Source organism: Tasmannia lanceolata, unplaced genomic scaffold (assembly GCF_043159265.1).
Source record: "Tasmannia lanceolata isolate RefF3 unplaced genomic scaffold, GAP_Taslan_0.1 ptg000018l, whole genome shotgun sequence".
In the NCBI taxonomy this organism is placed as follows: domain Eukaryota; kingdom Viridiplantae; phylum Streptophyta; class Magnoliopsida; order Canellales; family Winteraceae; genus Tasmannia; species Tasmannia lanceolata.
Window position 1 is genome coordinate 25,941,301 of NW_027518695.1, and position 22,996 is coordinate 25,964,296.

Here is a 22,996-nt window from a genome sequence, read left to right on the forward strand (position 1 = left end):
TTTGTTTTGAAGCGTAATTTCATTTTTCCTACTTAATCCCCTGGTTTAAATCAAGGTTTCAAGTTATTTCAATAATGCTTTGCATCCTCTATTCCTTGCATGTTTTTTCTGAAAGATCTATGATCTTCATGATATGTAAGTAGGTTTAACCTCTGTTCATTGATTACATTAGAATATAGCAATTTAAAAATTTGTTTAAGAATTGCTTGAATCAAGTAAACAAGACAGAATTGTAGTCTCGGTTTGCAATCTTAAAAATCTCTGCAAACTGAGTCCAGTCCGCTATCGTTTGAGATTTTCTCCCCGACTTGGATCTCCAACTAATCCTCCGAGGTAGCCTCAGTTAGATCCTCATCAACTGCTAGTGAAAATATCAGTTATATTAGAGGTCCTATCTAAGAGCCTAAAGCACAGTTTCTCATAAATCTGGCCCTCTTATACATTACTAATTTTAATATTGTGGTGCAAATGTTAAATTCTAACTATATGTGAGTGGATTTTAAACTTTAAATGGAATTCCATTGAATGTGCCTGAGCATGTCTTTATTGCTTCCTTTCCAAGTAGATGCCTTTGTGTAATTTAGAATTGCAATGGAATCCTCTGGGACCTACATACCAATAAATTGAGCAGGCATGCATCTTTGAAGTTTCATTTAGAGTGACCAAACATATGCAGAAATTGGGGTTCTCTGGTTAGAGTGACCGCACAAACAAATTTGAAATCTGTTCCATTGAAGCCTAGAAGCTTTGTTTTTTCAATTAGTGTTTTAAGTCTCCGTAACAGGGGCAGAAAGCTTGCTAATTCATGCCAACATAGCTCATGGATTGTTAATTGCTAAATTATTTGGGTTTTCCATCACAAGCCTATCTAATCCCAATGTGAGTTAAATGTTGTCTAGAACCATGAACAGTCCCTATGGCAAGATAGTTTCTATTGAATGGGATTTTCTACTCGAGATACTACTCCATTGTTCTCTCAATTACTGGATGAATTAGCTTAAATTTTAAAGTCAACACTATTCCGGATATTATCTTGTGGCTGTTTATCTCAAGTTAAAGGTGTCTTGTGTGACTATGACTGTGAAAGAGTTGTGTTTGCGGAATTATAATAGCAGAATTCAGCTCATAGTGCCTTATATCAGCCCGTATTGGATCACATGTTGCCTTTTTGGCTTTGACTTGTACTTCCTCATTCGCATCGACATCTCCTTGCAAGTTACCTTGCATCACTAATGAGTACCTTACTCCTGATGTACCATAATTTCTTTCTTGAAAGTTTGTGGCTAAGGGACATTGTGGTCTATAGTCTGGAAATGAATGTGAGATGTCTGCGAGAACTATTTATTGTACAAATATTGACAAAAAGGTGCCATTATAAAACGGGTAGATCCCTTTTACCCTCTTCATGAAATTTTTTTTTCTAAAGGATTCATTTAGCCGACCCCAATTAGCTTGGGACAAAGGCTTTGTTGAGTAGAGTTGAGATATATTGACGAAAAGGTAGATTTAAAATTATATGTAATGCTTTGAATTGGTCTTGGAAACGGACGCCAAACTGGTTTCTAATTTATTTGTTCATTCAGTGTAAGGCTTCTCAAGCAGATTTTACTCTTCTTTGAAACAGTATGTGGAGTGGGGAGGTTGGTGGCTGCTATTGTAACGAACTTCATATTTGGTTTCTCACGATCTGTTTATGCTGCTTTCAGAAAGGAAAGACTAACGAAGCTATATGATGTACGTTTAGTGCTTGAGACTGCTTGGAGGCTCAACATTCCACTTGTGTTGCTTTAATCGAATTTGTAAATGTAAGTATTTCTTATTTTTTATTTACTCATGCAGAATTTTTACTACATGTTTATGTTATTGCAAGTATTTCTTGTCTTTTGTTTATTTATGTAGAAGTTTTTTATTCGTGCTGAAGTTTTACTACCTGTTTATGTTATTTTGTCATGGAAATTGTTTTTTGTACGCAAAATGAAATCCTAATGGACGCTGGAGAGATCTCAATAGATATTTATAAGATAAAAAATCTTAATATGTCGCATGTCAGACTAGCTACCTCGTGAATGGAGACCAACCTCGCAATTCCCTATAATTTATTGTTACATTTAGATTATGGGATTTGCTAGGGTCATTCCCTATAATTTATTGTTACATTTAGATTATGGGATTTGCTAGGGTCCATCACAAGGGGCATTTCGCGGTCGCAATTCCCTATAATTTATTGTTACATTTAGATTATGGGATTTGCTAGGGTCCATCTCAAAGGGCATTTCGCAGTCACGGCTGGTCTGTTGCGAAATGATACCTACAGTGTGATTCGAGAAGTTAGCAATCTTCTGAAAAAATCTTGGACAGTATTCATATAAACCATTGAATTCCAGTCTTCTGTTGCAGTGATAGTGCTTGTGATTAGTTCTGTTGTCCCAAGATGATACCTACAGTGTTATTCGAGAAAAATACTTTGGTTGATTAATAAGCTTATGGTGTCAGCACTATGTTTATTAGTATTCTCTAATATAATTATGGCCTTTCCAAGTGACTTAGATTGTTGGACGACACGTAAAAATCTCTATTGAAGATGTGAAACCACTTCCAACTATCTAAAAGCCAAGTTCATTTACCATTCAGAAAAAAAAACAGCAGCCGAGTGTCTAAAGTTTGAGCCAAGACTTACTGAATGGAAAGAAGAAGCAATCATAGACGATGAACTCAGAACAAGATTGCCTGCATTATACTTTGATAGGGTTTTCTTGCCCAATGTAGAGGGTTTTAGGATTGTTGCGGTCACATCCTATGAATGTAGCCACCTTCTGAATCTTCCCAAGCCAACTGCCCATCCGGTATTTGTTTAATGTTTACAGGATTATTCGTCAACGAACTTTTGCTATAATTCCATACCCCTATGTTGCTAAATCTTCCTCTTGTGTTCTTTTTTCAGGGTCATTTTCAACATTTCAATTCCTATTCTACCCGTCTCTTTTGGTCTTTTCACTTCTAAATATCCCTGCACAAGCGTAAGTCACCGTTTCTTTCTACCAATCAACGCTTCTCTTCTCTCCACGCCTAATCACTGCCTTCATCTTCCAACACCTGTTCGTCAAACGAGACCACGTATTGTCGAAATGTCACCACCTGTCGCCGCAAATCTGTCCTTCTCTCTAGAAATGGTATTTTGAAATTCTCTGAGAAGCCATGAATATTGTTTTAAACAGATGAAAAATCTCAAAATTGTGGTGATATAATTTAATTAAGATCTGTCTAGAGAGATATGCCATTCAATATCTCTATGAAAAATTCAAATCTGTATTTGACCTACGGAATAAATCAGATGGACCAATGTTTATTTCAGTTTTGATTATAGAGTTGTGTTCTTTTTCTTTGATCTATCCGCGATGTTTTGAACATTTTGTTCTTTCTTTCTGTTTTGTAATTTGTTACAATTGAAGTATACGTGTATTTTTGAAATGGGTATTGCGGCTGATAAGTGATTTTCTTTTTAATTGATCATATTGTTGAGTTATTGGGAAGTAAATAATTGGAAGTCTTTCCATACATTGTTACCCTGTTGCCATTCCATATGACAGTTCGGTCCTAACTTGTAATGCTAGGTACCACTAATTCGTATAGATGTATTGGTTCAGTCTTGATCTTACTTACCAGATGTCATTTGGTCTACTGTTTTATTTAAAATTTTGGTTATGGCCTGTTCCCTTTGTGAATATGAGGGTGAGTAGTTAGTGGCCCGCCTTCTAAATGTTGGACCATTCCAATGAGAGACCATATAGATTGATTGCTGATTGAAAATTAGCAAGTCCTCATGTCAGGGTTAAAGTCTCTAAATTTACACAAATTTTGCTGGAGTGCTTTGTTGATGGCATTTTAACTTTTAATTTTTAATTTTTTAATGCTTGTTCCCTCATGTGCACATGACTCAATTATCCTGCCGGATTTGTGCTCTGTTTTAGATGGTTCAGTATAACCTTTTAAGTTGTATTAGGTTTTGATATGCCTTTTATTGACCAATAAAGAAAGATAAGAAGAGGGAACAGAGCAAATTGTATTGTAGATCAGTAAGCTATGTTGAAGGGTCTTAGACCTTGGATGGGCCATTTCTTGAGGAAATCAACAAAATGATATGGTTTTTGATTGATAACAGTTCTACTCCTTGAACAAGTGGATTGGATGAGATGAAAAAAAAAATGTACCACAGTTAGCTTCATATAAGAAACTACCTTATTACGGTTATCCCCTTTTTCTTTCTTTGTTGTGGTTCCACGTTGTCTTTTTTTAAGGTGCGAGTATTAGTTCAATTCAGCTTTCTTGTGTTAGTTCATTTTCAGTCCAGCACTCATTTAAAATGTGCATATGAATTGAGTATTCTGTTACAAAAAAGACATGGTGAAGAGCTATGCTTACCAAAATTTGATAAAGCCTATCTTATTGGACTAACTTCTCCATTTACAAAAATACCAACAATAGGAACCACTCTCGACCCTCCATGAAAGAATGAAATGCCTTGGGAGACATTGAATGAACTCTCTTTGTAGTGGGCTGACTTGGAACCACATATCAGTCCAAAGATCAACATGCAAGTGGGAGTCATAGGTTTGAGTAAATTGACATTCCTGATCAAATGTAAAGAAAGAATAAAGGAAAGATTAAACTTCCTCCCAGATTTGGTACTAGATTTTCTACCTTTTGTTCTTTTCCTGCATATGTTTTCCTGCATTTGTGAAGTTTTCCTTCTTTTGGTTTTATTCTCATTTTCATTTTATTGGCACAACAATGCTAGGCTGCTGATATTGGCACTACCATGCTTTGATAATACACTAACTCATCATGTCCTTTGTTATTTAAAAAGCTGTCAAATGTTATTACAGTTCCCAAAATGCTCTGAGAAGCCATGAATGTTGTTTTAAACAGATGAAAAATCTCAAAATTGTAGTGATATAATTTAACTAAGATCTGTCTAGAGAGATATGCCATTCAATGTCTCTATGAAAAATTCAAATCTGTATTTGACCTACAGAATAAATTAGAATTTCAGATGGACCACCTTGGATTCCAGATCATGGCCATCAGATGAGATGAATCGAACTATCTAAAATGACCCAAGAATAAAAATATTCACCATGGGTTGTTTGAGACTTCTTGCTTCAAGCTGGTTTGAAATTTAAAAAGCAGGTTGTGCGTGCTTTTTATTAATTTATGAGAACTAATAATAGTTGTTATGTGCAAGATAAGACAGTGAACTGACACTCAACGCCATTTTACCAAGGTTCTTATAGTAGTTGGAATAAATTTGTAGTACCTGCATAGTGTATGCATTATTTGTATAGGCTTCACATAGAATACCAGATTTTGTCCATCTTCTGCTCCAGCTGATGATTAAGTACTGGATAAATGGCTGCAAGTACGATCTGCCATACTAGATACATGGCTTCCGGAGCTGGTTGCATTTATTCAAAGTAAATATATGGATCATTTATCAGGCTTTTGAGATTTCTAATTCATGCCAATCAGCTGGTGTTATGTTATGAACACCAAGCTAATTCATTTTTGTTTTGGACTGCATTCAGCAATGGGAAATGAGAAGTCTAATATCTACTGGGAAGCAGAACTGCCTCCAAAATATGACAGAGTTGGGATTGAAAACTTCATCCGTGCCAAGTAGGTTCTTTAGGGCGAACATTTTCCTTAAAACTCTGTTTTATGAGCCTCAATGTTTCTTTGATGCGTTTGCCTTATTAGACGAGTAGAGGTGTAAGAACACAGTTTGTAACTACATATTAACTAATAAATGTGGAATTTTCAGGTATGAGGAGAAAAGGTGGACTCCAAGGAATGAGCCTTAATAAATGGTTGAGGTGACGCTCTTGCAGAGAGAAGAAAATTTTTCCGAAAAAATGAAGCTCGGATTCACTTTTGATTTAGAGATGCATGAAAGGTAGAGAATATTCAAATCAGATTTTCTCCTTTTTGTTGGTCTTTACACATTATAATTTCATGAGGAATGATAGATACAAGGGAGCCCTTGCATAAAGAGCCAAAAAAGGGCTCTTGATTGGATCCATGTCATCAAATGTAAATGATTTTACTGTTTCAACCGATTTTAAAATGTAACTGAAAATGACATGGATCCAATCAAGAGCCCTTTTGATGCTCTTTATGCAAGGGCTCCCTTGTATCTATCATTGCTCTAATTTCATTACCTCCATTTTGTAAGATATTGTTTCTTGATTATGGTTCTTCAACTTCCAGTGTTCATCTTATAGACAAAGATTGTTTGCTTCTTTTTAATGACAAACTTCTCCATTCGTTCTCTCGGTACTAGCACGTTGCAACGAACGTGCACTTTTACTAGTTTCTCACCAGGTCTTAAAGTGCTTATGCCAACTCCCCTAAATATATGGACAATGCTCGCCCAAAGCACCATCATTGAAATATGTTTAAACATGTGGAAGGAACCCACCTCTGATTGATCCGAATTGTTCACTTGATATTCCTTGCTTTGGATCTTCTATGGCCCAAGAATCACACCAAATCATGCAATAGAATTGCTTATATGGAGTTTTTGACAGCCAAGATCAGCAACAAACAATACAGTAGTAAAGATTGCATTATGAGCATGATTTTAGACAACTGAGGATTCAAAACAAGTCTAACCAAGTGAACAACTTAGATCAATTATGCCAATTCTTATTTTTCTTTCGTTCACCTACCAAATATTTCATCGCAACTTCAATTGAACATGAGCTGCTGAAATCCAACACATACCAATTTCGATGTTAAGCATGCAACCTGTCATGTGCACTTGCTCAATTTTGAATCAGCTGCCTCTTGATTTTGATTTTGAGGACTGAGGTATTATTAACTCATTTGGGAGGTTCCATAAAATCAGGCCTTCGCTCTCACTCTCAGCTGGGAGATGTGCTATCTGATATGAGTTTTTTCTCTCATTTGGGAGGTTCCATAAAATAGGAAACACATATAATCTGCTCACGACTCAAAGCATTGGACTGTGGTTAAAGCATTTGCAGGTGCAACCATGGCGAAAGCATATAAGCTTACAACTCTACAAGCAAAGCATTACAAGAGATGATGTCTGTTACAATATGATTGAGACTCTTTCATTCTTCTCACCTCACTTAGTGCTACATTGATAAAAAAAATAACAAGGAAAAAAACCACAACGCCCATAACTTTAGTCCACCGAGTTTCATTCTCGACCACTTTAACGGCTTCACGTCCCTGTTGCACCAACACCTTCAATTCAGCAACCTCGTTATCCAACCTTTCGACCACTTTAATGGCTTCACGTCCCTGTTGCACCAACACCTTCAATTCGGGAACCTCGCTCTCCAACCTTTCGACCACTTTAACAGCTTCACGTCCCTGTTGCACCAACACCTTCAATTCTGCAACCTCGCTCTCCAACCTTTGCAGACGTTGATTTGCAATCATGCTGTCCCTCCTCAAATGAAATTCGTTGTCATCAACATCATTTTGACACCAACGGAAATACTCACACTTCTTGATGTCAAGTTCCTGTGTATTGTATGAGCTTTAGGAATTTGAAATTTGGTCAAGAAATAAAATCACACGTATTGAAACGTATTGAATGTTTACTTACAATGAATCCACATGTGTAGTAGGGCCGTCCTCGATTGCCATTCTTATCTGACTTAGTTATTCTGATACAGGCTTTCTTTTGACACTCACAATTCACCACAGTTGAACTACCATCACTCTCGGTAGACGATGCCATTGATTAATCTTAACTATCTACACACAAAAATCAGGGATTTCATCATAAGTAAAAGAATTGGTTACGTATATATAAAGAAAAATTCAGGGAATCAAGGATGACGTATTAAACATCGACAACTTCATATCACGCCAAATATCCTCATATATGAAGAAGAATTGGTTAGGTATCCTTAAACCTCTCAGCTATTAACAAATGAATAACAATATCAATAAAATCACAATGATTTGAATGTAAATAAGGTTTCATTGCGGTCATGGAAACACAATCAGAACATATCCCATATCTCCACTTCAAATGTTCACAAAAAATCCTCTTTGAAACCCACAAAAAAACAAACAACATGAACAGAACATCCATTAAATGATGTTCACAAAAAAGTTCAAAACATATGTATGTAAGAAACAATAGAAAATCAGAAGACATGTATGAAGGAAACCCTACCTCTTGCGATATCGAAACCCTAGCTCTAGAGAGATTGAAACCCTAGCTTGTAATATTACAGATTTATTAACACAAAAACCCTAGCTTGAAACACTAGCTTTAAATCAACAAAAGAAATCAAATATTACCTGTAATATTAACTAGCTTTAAATCAACAGAAGGACCCTAGCTTTAAACCCTCCACAGTTTATATCTTAAAAAATCAAGTTTTAGGAGTCAAAAAAATAGTTTTTGGGTACTAAAACATGGATCTGAAACCTAGGTTTTCGCTTTCGAAACCCTAGAGAGGAAGAAGAAGAATCTAGGTTTTTAGCTTTCGAAGTCCATCTTCTAAGCCTACAAAATATGTATAGAAAAACCTGGTTTGTGGATAAAATGACAGAGACAGAAAAGGAGAAAGACAAAAAAACCTGAAGAGCTCAACGACAAACTCTTTTTTAATTGAAGAAGAAAATGAAACCCTAGATTTCTTGGAATTATCAAAGGAGAAATAGATAACACGCTAATACGAAGAAGAAAAAAACCCTCATTTTTCACAAATTTAAAGTATATTTGAAACACTTGTGTGTAAAGAATCAAAACCCTTACCTATAAAACGAGCAGAAAACCTGAGGAGATGATGGGGAGGACTCCAGCGAGGTGCGAGGGCTAGAAAATCCCTGTTTTTTTTTTTTTGCTATATCGTGGGTTTCATTCGTGCAAGGGTTTGCAGCGGCAAGAGAGCTCGAGGAAGAGAAGACGAAACCCTAAGTTTTACTCGTCAAGGGTTTCTTTCGACTGTCTTGAAAGTCTAATATATTTTCTTTCATTTGTACGGTTGAGATCAAAGTGATCCGAGGCCTGCTGTTAAAAGGCGCTTAAGAGGTTACTAATGTGTAGAGAGTTTCTCTACACACATGTGTAGGAACCATTTTCTCATATATATATATATATATATATGAGGAAATGGTTTGTGTGCAGCAGCTGCACAGATAAGCTATCTGTGCATGGCTACACAAGCCATGGGGGTTCACATTTTTAGGGGGATCCAAATCATTCATTTGGAAGGCCCTTCCATGGATAGGGTGTGTACCAAAAATTAGCCCTTTAGGATCATCCTAACCCTGCCATTCGTGGAGGGAAAAAATGGGCAGAAATAGTGTCTGTCCATTTTCCCCTCCAACTTTGATTGGGTTAGGATGATCCTATAGGCTGATTTTTGGTACACACCCTATCCATGGTAGGCCCTTCCAAATGAATGCTTTGGATCCCCCCCAAAAATGTAGCCCCCACTATGGTTTGTGTAGCCATGCACATATAGCTTATTTGTGCAGCTGCACACAAACCATTTCCTCTCTCTCTCTAGAGAGAGAGAGAGAGAAAACGGTTTCTACACACAAGTGTAGATAAGTTATCTATACACTAGCTTAAAATATAGTGGAGGGCATATTGTTTAGGTGATCCAAACCATTCATTTGATTGGCCCTTACATAGATAGCGTGTCTACAAAAAATCAGCTCCATAGGATCATCCCAACCCTACGATTTGTGGAGGTAAAATGGAAGTGTATAAACCTTCACAAATCTGTCCATTTTTTGCCTCCATGGTTCGAAGGGTTAGGATGATCCTATGGAGCTGATTTTTTTGTGGACACTCTATCTATGTGAGGGCCAATCAAATGAATGGTTTGGATCACCCAAACAATGTGGGCCTCCACTGTATTTTAAGCTAGTGTGTTGATAACTTATCTACACTTGTGTGTAGAAACTGTTTTCATAAATAAATAAATATATATATATATATATATATAGAGAGAGAGAGAGAGAGAGAGTTAAGTGAAGCTACACATACGTGTAGCTAACTTAGCTACACCGACGACTTAAAATACAGTGGGCCCACATTATTTGGGTGATCCAAACCATTCATTTGATAGGACCTCACATTGATAGGGTGTGCCCAAAAAATCAGCTCCATTGGATGATCTCAACCCTTCAAACTGTGGAGGCAAAAATAGACAGATTTGTGAAGGTTTTTACACGTCCATTTTTGCCTCCACAAATCGTAGAGTTGGGATGATCCTATGAGGCTGATTTTTTGGGCACACCCTATCTATGTGAGGGCCCATCAAATGAATGGTTTGCATCACCCAAACAATGTGGAGCCCACTGTATTTTAAGCCGTCGGTGTAGCTAAGTTAGCTACACGTATGTGTAGCTACACTTTTCTCATATATATATATATATATATATATATATATATATATATTGAAATTCCACTTAGCAACCCAAGAGGGGGTGAATTGGGTTTCTTTTTAAATTTTAAGAATTTTGAAAACTTAGATTGCACTAGTTTTAGATTTAATAGGAAATCAAAAATAGTATTCAAAGCAATAGTGAAAACTTACCACACAAGAAGAGGTGAAGAGGCAAAGAAGCTTTGACAGAAATATTTTTATAGTGGTTCGGTCTTAGCTCAAGACCTACTCCACTCTTCTCAAGTTACTCTCCTTGAGGATTCCACTATCTTCTCCAAGGAACTTAAATACGGCGTTCCTTCCGCCTTGTACAAATCGAGCTCCACGCTCCAAGGGTCTTCTACGGCGCCCTTTGTGCCAAATACAAAGAAGATGAAATGAAAAGGCTTGCTTGCCTCTAGATAGGCTAATTTAAAGTAAAGCTCACTCACTCTCACAAGAACAAGATGAACAAATGAAGGTCCTAAGGTCTCTCAAGAATAATCTAAGGTAAATGGCACAAGAGAGAGATGGAGAGTGAAGATCTTCAAGAGAATGAGGATAAATGGTTTTTAGTGCTCTTGAAATCTTTGTAAAATCCTTAGGTAAAAAGCCCAAGAGTCCCTAGGTTCATATATATAGGGAGGACAAAGAAAACACAAAATTTCTCTCCCCAACGGTCGTCTCGGACTCCAGGCTCGGAGCTCCGAGCGACATATATTTTGAACCTGGAACAATTCTCGGAGCTCCGAGAATATTCTCGGAGTTCCGAGAAGCCTACGAACAGCAGAATTTCCTTATATTTTTGCTGTTTTTGTTTGGGCTTTTGGAACTTTGATTTTCAAGATAAATGGAATGTCATGAGGGTCCAACAATGTTGGGACACCACTATGAACATTCACAAACCCATTAAATTCTATCTAGGTTGTTTTTAACTCTCCTTTGTGCCATAGACCTAGACTAAACATTAAGGACCATTTACATTCTAAATTTACTTAGTCTTCAATCTTGTTGGCACCTTGTAGGGGCTTTGACATGTCTTCACTCAACTCCAATGATGCTTGAGCCAAGCTTGAACTTTTAAGTTGATTTGCCATTCTTGTGCTTGAGTTGATTTTCCATTCTTGTGCTTGAGTTGATCCTTGTCATGCACTCTTGAGGATGGTACACTGTGAACATTATAACTTTGCCAATGGAAATTATTAGTGTATAAAACCTTTATAACAAATTGAGTTTGTTAATCATCAAAACAATTCAATAGGAGTACTTGTTGAACCCTTGGGCTAACAATCTCCCCCTTTTTGATGATGACAAACATAATTTGTTTTAGAGTAGGAGCTCCCCCTTTAGGGATGAATAAAACACTTTGGGCTCCCCCTAAGAGTTTGATTTAATTAAACATTTAAGACATTGCTTTAAGGATGAAAATTTGATTGCAAAATTTTAAGCATAGAGCTTTGCTCCCCCTTAGGATATGCATTGGGAGCTCAAATATTCTCCCCCTTTTGTCATCACCAAAAAGGTGGAACAAAAGGAGTGAGGGTAGGTGAGAGCAAATGAACAAGTAACGTGTAATGCTATAGAGAGAGTAGGCATAATACAGGGTAAGCAAGCAAAAAGAATGAAACATAGAAGCACACTGCACAGAAAACAACAGAGATATATATATATATAGAGGATGTGAAATGGCATACATAAAAGTGCATACAATCAGTCAGCGTACATAGCATTCATGACACATCATAATAGTGACAGATGTAGATAAACCTAATACATCCCCAAAAAATCCATACAACCACCGTATTGTCCAAAGACTATCGATACAAAATAGAACAGATAGATACGCCGAATAGAAATAGAAATCTGAGCAAAAACAAGAGCCAACATCAGAGAACTCGAGCCATCTACTGAGGCGGAGGAGGCGGTGGCTGATGAGAAGAGATGCCCGGCGCCTGGCCCCACTGCTCACCGGAGAGGTAGCGATAATAGGCGGTCCACTGGTCATCAACATGGGTAGTCAGGGTCTGGAAGCGAGCAGAAATCTCAGAGTCGACATGGGTAGACAGCTGCGCGAACTGTGAGGCCATGGATCGCTCAATAGCCTCCTGCATGTGAGCCAAATCCTGGCGAGTGCAGAACTGAGAGGGATCCTGTGATGGCTGGGGTGCTGGTGCAGCATGGGCCTCGGCTTCGTAGCCGCCTTCATCGTCAGAATCAACCTCAATTGCTGCTTGATTCAGAGCCATGCGGTTAAAGGTCTGAACGTCAAACGGGGCAGTCGGAGTCATGGTCAGTTCTCCATCCAAGGTGATGCCAAAGTGACGGAAGACACGGGTGAGGACCATGCCATAGGGCAACGAAGAGCGGTAGCGGCCAGGGGTCTGAAACATGAAGCGGAACATGATGTACGGCAGACAAAGCTGGCGGCCCTCAAGGATGCTATAGATAAGATAGGCCTCTAAGGGTCTGAGGGCTTCACGCATCCCAGCACGAGGGATGAAGATGTGGTACATGAAATTGTGAAGCATGCGCGATACTGGTATGAGGTCGGCGGATTGGACGGGCATATTTGAGTGGTAGCGCCGCGTAATCCGACCATAGACCGTGTCATGATCGATATCATCAAGTGAATGTGTCCCATCTTCCGGCCAGAAATAGTGTGTGAGGCCATCAGAGCTGATCCCAAGAAGAGTGGCAAAGGTGTGATAGTTGAGTTTGATGACTGTTTTCTTGATTTTGGATTCAATTTTGAAGAAGGAAGGAGAAATTGTGAGATTGGCGTAGAAGAGACGCACCAATCGAGGGTATACTGGTTCATTGAGGTGAAGGATGGGTGTCCAATGGAGGGCATCAAATTTGGCCTATAAATCAAAATGTTCAAGGATAGGGGGATCAATGTACCTGCCGGTGAGGATGCCCCTTGTGCCGACGTTGGCCCAGATTTTTTTGGCTTTATCCCCAGTAAAAAATGAGTTGGGCACAACCTCAGCCGTCACAGCCTTCGCTTTCGCCTTCTTCCGAGAAGGCCCTTCGTCCTCGGGAACTTCTTCAGGAACGTATTCGGGATCTGCAGCTTGGGAGGAGCCTCCAATGTTGAGATTTTTGGTTTTAGGAGGCATGGTGAGAAAAAGATGTGGGTGGAGAGAAAAATAAAGAAGAGAAGAGAGCCCTAAAATGAAAGAAATTTTGAGAAATAGAGAGAATTAGAGAGAAATAGAGGGAAATAGAGAAGAATAATGGTGTAAAAAGAGAAAATAGCCCTAGAATGGAGGAAATTAGAAGAAATGGAGAAGGGAAGAAGGAAAGAACAAAAAAGGGGTGAAATTCTAGGGTTTTAAGAAGAAAAAAAAGGTTTTTGGGAAGAAGAGAGGGATTTTGAAGGGAGAAAAGAGTTGTGGAGGAATGTGTAGGGAGAAAAAGGAAGAAAAACAACAAAAATTGAGGTAGGGTTTGAGGAGAAATGGAAGGAAGAGGGAAAGAGGAGAGAAAAATAAGCAAAAAAGAACCGGGTCCAGGGGTTTTAACGCTCCTGGCCCGATTCTCGGAGCTCCGAGAACATACGCAATTTTTTTTTATTTTTCTACTGTCCGATTCTCGGAGTTCCGAGAAATTTTCTCGGAGCTCCGAGGACAATTTGGAAGAAATCTCGGAGTTCCGAGAAACGCTCCAGAGCCCTCTGTCCATTTTCTCGGAGTTCCGAGACAAAATCTCGAAGTTCCGAGAATTTTTATTTTTATTTTTTTTTGTTTGAATTGAATGTTAGGAGAACATAGTTACATGTGATATTTCGAATGGCAACTTAACCATGATACAATGCATGAACACGCAAATGACTTACCGAGGGTGTAGATGATGGCGCAGGGCCAGAGATTTAGGTATCTTAATTTAGGGTGATGGTACCGACTCCCCCTTGAAATGAAGTGGGCTATGGGCACCAATTGAGTGATTTTTAGAGTTAGGGTTAGATCATCTAAAACCATGTTGTCACAATCAAAATATGAGATATATATAGACATATACAAAGATAATTGTATCTTCTATTCATGCTTCATGTGCAAACTCTTTCACTTGATCTAGACTCCAAATGTTAAGTCCACTCCTAAGGTCACAAAATCGATCCTCATTAAGGGGTTTTGTGAAGATGTCCGCCAATTGTTCATTGGTGTGGATGTACTTAATTTCAATATCCCCTTTTTGAGAATGATCTATTAAGAAATGATGCCTTACCTCTATGTGCTTAGTTCTAGAATGTTGAATTGGATTTTTGGTCAAGTTGATGGCACTTGTATTATCGCAATGGATTGGAACATTACTAAATGCAAGATTGTAGTCCATGAGAGTGTTCTTCATCCATAGGATTTGTGCACAACAAGCGCCGGCTGCAATATATTCTGCTTCAGTAGTAGACAAGGCTACCGAGTTTTGTTTTTTGCTAAACCAAGACACTAGAGACCTTCCAAGGAATTGACAAGTGCCACTTGTGCTTTTTCTATCAATTCTACAACCGGCAAAGTCGGCGTCCGAAAATCCTACCAGATTGAACTCATTTGATCGTTCATACCATAAACCTAAAGAGGGAGTTCCTTTGAGGTATTTGAATATCCTCTTAACGGCACTCAAATGAGACTCTTTAGGAGCCGATTGAAACCTAGCACAAATACACACACTAAACATTACATCCGGCCGACTAGCGGTCAAATATAATAGACTACCTATCATTCCTCTAAACTTTTTCTCATCAACCGGTTTGCCAATTTCATCATTTTCTAATTTGGTGGAAGTACTCATAGGAGTTGGCTTGATTTGGGAGCTATCCATGCCAAATTTCTTAAGGAGTTCCTTAGTATACTTCTCTTGGTTGATGAAAATTCCATTTTTACATTGTTTGATTTGAAGTCCTAGGAAATAGGTAAGCTCTCCCATCATACTCATCCCAAACTCTTTTTGCATGGATTGTGTGAATTCTTCACACATCTTATCATTGGTAGCACCAAATATTGTATCATCTACATAGACTTGAACAATAAGCATATCTTTTCCTTTTCTTTTAATGAACAAGGTTTTGTCAACCGTGCCCATTTGAAAACCACTCTCTAATAGGAAGGAGCTGAGCCTCTCATACCAAGCTCTAGGAGCTTGCTTTAGACCATACAAGGCTTTGTCCAACCTATATACGTGATTAGGGTATTTAAAATCCTCAAAACCGGGAGGTTGTTCAACATAAACTTCCTCCATAATATACCCATTTAGGAATGCACTCTTCACATCCATTTGATACAACTTAAAGTTTTTATGGGATGCAAATGCAAGTAGCATCCTTATGGCTTCCAATCTAGCAACCGGAGCAAAGGTCTCATCATAATCGATACCTTCCTCTTGGTTGTAACCTTGGGCTACTAATCTAGCTTTATTCCTTTGAATATCTCCATGCTCATCGAGTTTGTTTCTAAACACCCATTTAGTCCCAATAACCGGGTGATCACTAAGCCTAGGAACTAACCCCCATACTTGGTTTCTCTCAAATTGGTTTAGTTCTTCATTCATAGCAATCATCCAAAATTCATCCTTTTCAGCTTCTTTTATGGACTTGGGTTCTATTTGGGAGATAAAGGCCATGTTGGCACAAACATTCTTATAGTGAGATCTTGTCTTAACTCCTTGTGAGGTTTCACCTATGATTTGAGTAGAAGGGTGACTAGACATGATTCTACTATGTTTAGGAAGACTTTCTACTTCAAGTTCTTCTATATGTTGACCTTCTAAATCAAGATTTTCTAAGGGTTGAACAATGGACTCTACTTGGCTATGAGGCTCTAGAAGATTAACATCGTCATCATCTTCATTAATGACTTTAGGAGGTTCAAATGACTCATCAAATTTGACATGCACGGATTCTTCCACAATTTGAGTTCTTTTGTTATAGACTCTATAAGCTTTACTATGGGTTGAATAGCCTAAGAAGATACCTTCATCGGATTTTGAATCAAACTTGTGCAAGGTGTCTTTCATGTTTAATATAAAACATCTACAACCAAAAACTTTAAAATAGCTAACTTTGGGGAGTGTTCCACTCCATAGTTCATAAGGTGTTTTGTTAAGGTGAGGTCTAATGAGCACTCTATTTAAAATATAGCAAGCCGTGTGAACGGCTTCCGCCCAAAAGTTTCTTGGAATATTGTGCTCATTTAACATGGTTCTAGCCATTTCAATAAGTGATCTATTTTTCCTTTCAACTACCCCAATTTGTTGGGGAGTTCTTGGAGCCGAGAAATTGTGCTTGATTCCATTTTCATTACAAAAGGTATCAAACTCAATGTTCTCAAACTCGGTTCCATGATCACTTCTAATTTCATTTATGAAAACCCCTTGTTCATTTTGAATTCGCTTGCACAAGTTGAAAAATTTCTTGAAGGTTTCATCTTTACTAGTTAAAAACAACACCCAAGTGAACCTAGAGTAGTCATCAACAATCACATATACATATCTACTGCCTCCTCTACTACTAGTCTTCATGGGACCAAATAGGTCCATGTGAAGAAGTTGTAGTGGACAAGAGGTAGATAATACACTTATGGGTTTAAACGAGTTTTTAGCATGTTTTCCATGAATGCAAGCACTACAAACTTTATCTCTAATGTATTTGAGTTTAGGTAACTCTCTCACAAGATTCTTAGAAGATAATCTTGAAATTAAATCCATATGAGCATGACCAAGTCTCTTATGCCATAACCAAGGGTTATCATCCATGGCGGATGGACATTGGATGTTTTGATTTTCAAGGTCTTCTAATGCTAATGAATACATATTTCCATCTCTATATGCAACAAATTCAACTTCATTATTCTTGGAATTCAAAATTTTACATCTATCTTTTTCAAAAAGAACTTTGTGACCAAGATCACATAGTTGACTAATGCTTATCAAATTAAATGAAAGACCGTCAACGAGCAAAACATGTTCAACCTTAATGTCCTTAATTTTAATGGTACCTTCACCGAGGATTTTGATTCTTGTATCATCCCCAAAGGTGACATTTCCTTGATGACTCATGGTGACAAAGGCGAACTTGCTTACATCTCCCGTCATGTGCCTTGAGCAACCGCTATCCAAGAACCACTTGTCCTTTGAGGGTTTTCCTTTCAAGCACATCTACAAGAAACAAAGCTCATGTTGAAGTTTTAGGTACCCACTTTTTCTTGGGTCCTTCAAGGTTAGCAACATCATAAAGCTCATTCTTTTTAACCCACATAAATTTTGTTGCTTTTGATTTCTTAACATTGCATGCAAACCTTAAGTGTCCTATTCTACCACAATAGTGACAAGTGGGAATAAAAGCACTAGTGTTAGCATTGATGTGGGAGAAATTTCCTATAACTTTATTTTTAAATGAGGCTTTTCCTTTAGAAAAGGGTTGGTAACCAAGACCATTTTTTTCTAGAGAGATAAGCTTATTTTCAAGAATTTCATCTAGTTTATTTTTGCCACATGAGAATTTTTTAAATGTTAAATCAAGTTCTTTGCATTTCAAAATAAGTTTCTCATTTTCTTCTTTTAAGCTTTTGTTTTCAAAGATTAATTTGTCTACTTCTTCATTCAAAGCTTTGTTTTCCAAAATCAATTTTTCACTTGTATTGGTTTGCAAATCGAATTCCTTTTTCATGAACCCAAAATCCCTAGTGACATTTTGTAAGGACTTTTTCATTGTTTTATTTTTGGCGAGTTGTAAATCCAAATTTTCATGAAGTTTTTCACAAGCAAAAATTAGTTCATCATTAGAGAATTCATGAGTATATCATCAACATCATTTACTTCGGATAAGGAGATATCTTGTGTTACATCGGCGAGTCCCATGAAGCAAAGGTCATCTTCATCCTTTCCGTTGGATTCATTTCCGGATGAAGCACTCCCTTCATCCCAAGCCGCCGCACACAAAGCCTTTTTGCCATGTCTTCTATTCTTCCTATCCTTGTCATTTGGCCGTATATGACCAACCTTGTTGCACTTATAGCATCTCATCTCCTCTTTGTTTGAAGGCCTATTTCTTCCTTGGCTAGAGTTGCCTCCTTTCTTGAATTTGAGAAATTTCTTGAATCTCTTGGTGAAGAGAGCAAGATCATCTTGTGTGTCTTCTTCACTCTCTTCCTCTTCACTCTCAACTCTTGCTTTGAAAGCTATTCCTTTTCTTTTTGTATCTTCCTTTTGTTTGTTTAAGGTTTCTCTTCCTTTTAAAATTATTTCAAAAGTTATTAAGGAACCTATTAAGTCTTCTAAGCCCATTTTTGATACGTCTTTTGCTTCTTCAATGGCGGTGACCTTGGGATCCCAATCTTTAGGTAAAGACCTAAGTATTTTGGTAACTAAGTCCTTGCTAGACAATTGTTTACCTAAGGATCTCAACCCATTTGTTATGTTTATGAACCTAGTATGCATTTTGGCAATGGTTTCATTTGGGTCCATCATGAATAGCTCATACTCTCTAAAGAGAAGATTCATCTTGGACTCTTTCACTTGATTTGTCCCTTCATGAGCTATCTTTAGCATATCCCAAATCTCCTTACCGGTTTCAAGAGTAGAAACTCGATTGAACTCCTCGGGAGATAAGGCACAAATCAAGGCATTCATTGCTTTTGCATTGATAGTGAATTCTCTTCTTTCATTTTCATCCCATAGTTCCATATCAACACTAGGTTCATTATATCCATTTTGGATACTTCTCCAAACATCAAAATCCAAAGATTTTAAAAACACTCTCATTCTAGCTTTCCAATATGGATAGTTTGAGCCATTGAAGAAGGGAGGTCTAGTGGTGGATTGCCCCTCATTGCTATGAGAAAAGGTTGCCATTTGAATCTTTCCCTTGTAGGTTTTCAAAGAGAATTCCTATGTAAGAGCCTATGCTCTGATACCAAGTGAAATTCCACTTAGCAACCCAAGAGGGGGTGAATTGGGTTTCTTTTTAAATTTTAAGAATTTTGAAAACTTAGATTGCACTAGTTTTAGATTTAACAGGAAATCAAAAATAGTATTCAAAGCAATAGTGAAAACTTACCACACAATAAGAGGTGAAGAGGCAAAGAAGCTTTGACACAAAGATTTTTATAGTGGTTCGGTCTTAGCTCAAGACCTACTCCACTCTTCTCAAGTTACTCTCCTTGAGGATTCCACTATCTTCTCCAAGGAACTTAAATACGGCATTCCTTCCGCCTTGTACAAATCGAGCTCCACGCTCCAAGGGTCTTCTACGGCGCCCTTTGTGCCAAATACAAAGAAGATGAAATGAAAAGGCTTGCTTGCCTCTAGATAGGCTAATTTAAAGTAAAGCTCACTCACTCTCACAAGAACAAGATGAACAAATGAAGGTCCTAAGGTCTCTCAAGAATAATCTAAGGTAAATGGCACAAGAGAGAGATGGAGAGTGAAGATCTTCAAGAGAATGAGAATAAATAGTTTTTAGTGCTCTTGAAATCTTTGTAAAATCCTTAGGTAAAAAGTCCAAGAGTCCCTAGGTTCATATATATAGGGAGGGCAAAGAAAACACAAAATTTCTCTCCCCAACGGTCGTCTCGGACTCCGGGCTCGGAGCTCCGAGCGACATATATTTTGAACCTGGAACAATTCTCGGAGCTCCGAGAATTTTCTCGGAGTTCCGAGAATTTTCTCAGAGTTCCGAGAAGCCTACGAACAGCGGAATTTCCTTATATTTTTACTGTTTTTGTTTGGGCTTTTGGAACTTTGATTTTTCAAGATAAATGGAATGTCATGAGGGTCCAACAATGTTGGGACACCACTATGAACATTCACAAACCCATTAAATTCTATCTAGGTTGTTTTTAACTCTCCTTTGTGCCATAGACCTAACTAAACATTAAGGACCATTTACATTCTAAATTTACTTGGTCTTCAATCTTGTTGGCACCTTGTAGGGGCTTTGACATGTCTTCACTCAACTCCAATGATGCTTGAGCCAAGCTTGAACTTTTAAGTTGATTTGCCATTCTTGTGCTTGAGTTGATTTTCCATTCTTGTGCTTGAGTTGATCCTTGTCATACACTCTTGAGGATGGTACACTGTGAACATTATAACTTTGCCAATGGAAATTATTACTGTATAAAACCTTTATAACAAATTGAGTTTGTTAATCATCAAAACAATTCAATAGGAGTACTTGTTGAACCCTTGGGCTAACATATATATATATATATATATATATATATATATATATATATATGTGTGTGTGTGTGTGTGTGTGTGTGTGTGTGTGAGGAATAAGATTGTGCGCTCGACCGCACCAAGCTTAGGTGCGATCGAGGGCCCAAAACTCATGTGGGCCCACATTGTTAGGATGATCCAAAGCATTTATTTGCAAGGCCCTTACATAGATAGGGTGTGTACAAAAAATCAGCTCCATAGGATCATCCTAACCCATCCAAAAGTGGAGGGCAAAATGGACAGACACCGTTTGCCACAAATCTGTCCATTTTCCACAAATCTGTCCATTTTTTCCCTCCACTTTTGGAGGGGTTAGGATGATCCAATGGAGCTAATTTTTTGTACACACCTATCTATGATGGGGCCTTGCAAATGAATGGTTTTGATCACCACAAAAAATGTGGGACCCATGTGTTTGGGCCCTCAACCGCATATAACCTTATATGCGGTCGACCGCACTCTCTCTCTCTCTCTCTCTCTCTCTCTCTCTCTCTATATATATATATATATATATATATATATATATATATATGAGAAAACGGTTCCTACACATATGTGTAGAGAGTTCTCTACACACTAGCTTAAAATACAATGGGGGCCCACATTGTTTGGGTGATCCAAGCCATCCATTTTAAAGGCCCTCACATAGATAGGGTGTCTACAAAAAATCAGATCCATAGGATCATCCCAACCCTACGATTTGTGGAGGTAAAATGGATGTCTTTAAACCTTCACAAATTAGTCCATTTTTTGCCTCCACAGTTCGAATGGTTAGGATGATCCTATGGATCTGATTTTTTGTGGACACCCTATCTATGTGAGGGCCTTAAAATGAATGGTACGGTTTTGGAAAATAGTACAATTCGGTTTTCGGTTTCGGTTATGGTTAGTAAGGGAATTAATACGATTTAACCGAACTAACCGAATTATCACTTAAGTCATTAACTTTGTTAGTTTTTAAAGGGAAATGATGACCCCATTTTTTTACATGGGACAGCCCCCACACAAAATACTCATTCACTGACTCACGTATGGGGTTGTGCCGAGGAGAAAAAGAGTGAAATTTTAAATGTAAAAACCTAAAATCGACTAATCGAGAATTCGTGTCAACGAGAATCAAAAGAGTCTAGGGTTTGAGGATCTGCTGTTGAATCAAAATATGGAGGGCCTCCAACAGCAGCTCACTTTTTGAGGATGGGGTTCAAGTGTTCCTACGACCCTTCATCATATAAAAACTCTTCAAATTGTATATATTTGAGGAGCTGCTGTTTGAAGGTTTGTATATATAAATTGTGTATATTTTAGGTACACTAGTGAGACCATATAAAAACTCCTGACATTGTGTGCAACTGTGCCTAATTCGGTTATAGCCAAACTAACCGATTAACCGAAAGTTTATTTCGGCTCGGTTAGTTTTGGTCCTGGGAAAATATGGTTTCGGTTTCGGTAAGTGATTTTGACTAACCGAAATTATTTCGGTTAGTAAAATAAAGGCAATTTGGTTCGGTTATAACCGAATAAGCAGCCCTATGTGTTTGGGCCCTTAACCGCATATAAGCTTATATGCGCTCGAGCGCACAATCATTTTCGTCTCTCTATATATACACGATGACTTTGAGCCACATACTTCTGTATGTGATGGATATTAATAGCCATGCATATACATATGATGATCTGGGTTAGACCTGTATATCTACTTGTACCATGAATTGGTTGATAACCTTTTTATTTGCTTTCATGTTCTTACTATCGTTCTCATGCTCTAACTGCTATTCTCATGTTCCTACTCCCATTCCGTAGCCTATTTGTTATTTGACAAAGGGAACGTTGTTATAATGCAATTTCATTATTGTTTACTCTTATTGTGTAGCCATTAACTGACTTTGCTCTCTGATTCAGTTTACTACAGTTCTTGTAGGTTGATATGATGACATGAACACAAAATAAGGGAGCTTAAAGGGATCGATGGAAGAGTGTTCGGCCAGGTGGCCTTGTAGGTTTGAATAGTTATCATTGTCAGGCAATCAACCTTAGTTTGTTTTATTCAGTTGGTTAGTTTCAGCTTATGTCAGAAAACCTTTTGAATTTTAGTGTCGGGGGTTTGTAATTTCAAAAATGATGTCTAGTATTTTTGCAGTTGTGAGTTTTATCTTGTCCCTTTTTTGGTAGAATGATTCGGGTTTTAGGATTTAAAAAAAATTGCCCCCAAAATTCCAGGTGGTAACAACTTGTGTGCCATGTGTCATTGCGAGGAGGAATCTCTCGATCATTTGCTTGCTATTTGCCTGTTCACGACCATGTTTGGATGATGATTTTCAAATCATTCGGTAAAGAATGGGTGCTACATAATCAAATAGCTA

General features: G+C 37.9%; 1 long non-coding RNA gene across 7 annotated transcripts; it reads left to right on the forward strand.

Moving 5' to 3' along the window:
• Window positions 1-1,644: 1,644 nt before the first annotated feature.
• On the forward strand, window positions 1,645-22,751 carry LOC143851459 (uncharacterized). 7 transcript variants are annotated; one of them, XR_013236340.1, is made up of 6 exons: window positions 1,655-1,805; window positions 5,051-5,139; window positions 5,243-5,281; window positions 5,385-5,471; window positions 5,583-5,673; window positions 5,819-6,319. It is a non-coding gene; the product is annotated as an uncharacterized LOC143851459 (long non-coding RNA). The 7 variants fall into 7 exon arrangements; XR_013236342.1 differs by having other exon boundaries at window positions 1,647-1,805; window positions 5,051-5,281; window positions 5,385-5,455; XR_013236339.1 differs by having other exon boundaries at window positions 1,649-1,805; window positions 5,051-5,281.
• Window positions 22,752-22,996: the final 245 nt, after the last annotated feature.